Below are 2,500 nucleotides of genomic sequence, written 5' to 3' on the forward strand. Positions count from 1 at the left end.
ACGTTGTGCCTTAACCTAACCCACGTTGTGCCTTAACCTAACCCACGTTGTGCCTTAACCTAACCCACGTTGTGCCTTAACCTGCTCTGTAATTGGCATATGACACGTTACATTAATCTAGTGTTGTCTAACCACAACCCTCTGAATATAGTTCGCTACTCGCACCGCCCACCCTCTTGTGTGTCGTTTCATGTTGAACACTTCGCAAGTGTTGCTTACTTTTTACATGCTCCCGCTGTACACTGTAATGTGGACAACTGCAGGATGTACATCGCCCCCCCCCCTCCACCCTGCCTTCGCACGCTGGTCGTTCAGGTGCTTGCGTGTTCAATGCCCTTCGCAGCTGTTCACTGGCATTCGCATGTCGAAGCGCTCAGTCTACGTCGTGGTACGGCCTGTGTCCACTGTCCGCTGATATCGTAAGCTTAATCCTCACATTGTACTGCACATAGGTCCGTATGTACTGAATGATACGCTGTGGCACATGTGTGACCGTACGACTGCGCCCAACAACAGCGAACCATACGGTCCAAATGTTGTGCACTCAGCCACGTGCCGTCTCCCCATAACAGCTACATTGCAGTGTGGTACGCCATAGAGACGTGTGGGAGTAACGGACGCCCTGGATGGCGATCAGCATGAGCCGTCTGTTGATGTAGTGGCGCGTGTATTCAAACGTAGTCGTCTCTTCTCACACAGTGTGATAGCATGGTGCACCGCGTTCCACATCTGCGACATGGTACAGATGCTGGTTGACAGTCGGTCTCGTAATGGACATCGCATACGTAGGGGGCCACCTCCCACGTGTTCTCTAGTCGTGCACATTTTGTTGCGTGTATGTGGGCAGACGTAGTGTGTCGTGACACCTAACAGACAGGTATGCAATAATCGTTGCATTTGCAAACTGGGATGGACGTCTACGTTTGCTGGTGACGTGACGCAACGCAAATGAACAACTGGTAAACCCATTGTGGTGCGGTTGTTGTTGCTGGAGGTAAATCAGTAAGGGCAAATCTGTGTGTGAAGCGATACGCGGCGGTGGCTGGGTGGGACCGTCCCCGGCCGGTGAGGGGGGTCCGCCCGGCGTGCTGGCCGCGCGGTGCGTGGGCGCACGCGCTACAGCCGGCTGGTGGGGGCGCCCAGTGGCAGGCGCGCCGGCCGACGGACGCGGCAGGCGGCGCAGCTGCGCGCCGGGGCACCCTGCGCGCGGCGCCGGGCGGCCAAAGTGGGTCCTCGCGGGCCCGGTGCGAAGCGCGGTGGACATCTGCAGTGTGCTGGTCCGACTGAGGACTGTGTGCGTTGAGGATGCGCCGCCGCCCGGCACTCGGCGCCGCGACGCCGTCTGCTGCTCGGTCGCCCCAGCGGTTCTCGCTGGTGGTTTGTATCGCAGTTGTGCAGACGTGTTGGCACGTGCGCTGTGCTGGGAGAGTTCGCTTCGGCACCCACGTGGGGCCTTTGCCCTTCTGTGGCGCTGGCGTTGGAGCTGCCGGTCACCGTAGGTGGCGCGTGTTGTCTCCCGCCGGCAATGCCACGACAGCACGCTCCCGGGCCTCTGTCGGCAGCGGCAAGCTCAGTTGGGAGCACGGGTGGTCGCACCTAAAGCGTCTACTCGCCTAACTCCGGGCGATTGCGCCTCTCTCGAACCCGACCAAGTACTTAGGACGGCGCTGCGCGCCGCCGGGACCTGAGAGGGTTTCGAGGTGTATTGTGCAGGGGAGCTCAGCCTCCTCCTGTTTGCAGAATAATTGAGCGGACGCTTGCGTGTTCGCGCGGGCCCCTGGGACACACTCCCGGGCGGCCGGCTGCTCAGCTCTAGTTGACGCAGCTCCCTGGTTGATCCTGCCAGTAGTCATATGCTTGTCTCAAAGATTAAGCCATGCATGTCTCAGTACAAGCCGCATTAAGGTGAAACCGCGAATGGCTCATTAAATCAGTTATGGTTCCTTAGATCGTACCCACGTTACTTGGATAACTGTGGTAATTCTAGAGCTAATACATGCAAACAGAGTCCCGACCAGAGATGGAAGGGACGCTTTTATTAGATCAAAACCAATCGGTCGGCTCGTCCGGTCCGTTTGCCTTGGTGACTCTGAATAACTTTGGGCTGATCGCACGGTCCTCGTACCGGCGACGCATCTTTCAAATGTCTGCCTTATCAACTGTCGATGGTAGGTTCTGCGCCTACCATGGTTGTAACGGGTAACGGGGAATCAGGGTTCGATTCCGGAGAGGGAGCCTGAGAAACGGCTACCACATCCAAGGAAGGCAGCAGGCGCGCAAATTACCCACTCCCGGCACGGGGAGGTAGTGACGAAAAATAACGATACGGGACTCATCCGAGGCCCCGTAATCGGAATGAGTACACTTTAAATCCTTTAACGAGTATCTATTGGAGGGCAAGTCTGGTGCCAGCAGCCGCGGTAATTCCAGCTCCAATAGCGTATATTAAAGTTGTTGCGGTTAAAAAGCTCGTAGTTGGATTTGTGTCCCACGCTGTTGG

General features: G+C 57.0%; 1 non-coding gene across 1 annotated transcript in view; it reads left to right on the plus strand.

Annotated features, from left to right (window-relative positions):
* The first annotated feature begins 1,826 nt into the window (after positions 1-1,826).
* Positions 1,827-2,500, plus strand: part of LOC126134567 (small subunit ribosomal RNA) — a 1,909-nt gene continuing 1,235 nt past the window's right edge. The window contains exon 1 of the ribosomal RNA XR_007527773.1: positions 1,827-2,500. This exon is cut by the window's right edge and continues 1,235 nt beyond it. This is a non-coding gene — a ribosomal RNA (small subunit ribosomal RNA).

This window comes from Schistocerca cancellata, unplaced genomic scaffold (assembly GCF_023864275.1).
Source record: "Schistocerca cancellata isolate TAMUIC-IGC-003103 unplaced genomic scaffold, iqSchCanc2.1 HiC_scaffold_608, whole genome shotgun sequence".
Lineage (NCBI taxonomy): Eukaryota > Metazoa > Arthropoda > Insecta > Orthoptera > Acrididae > Schistocerca > Schistocerca cancellata.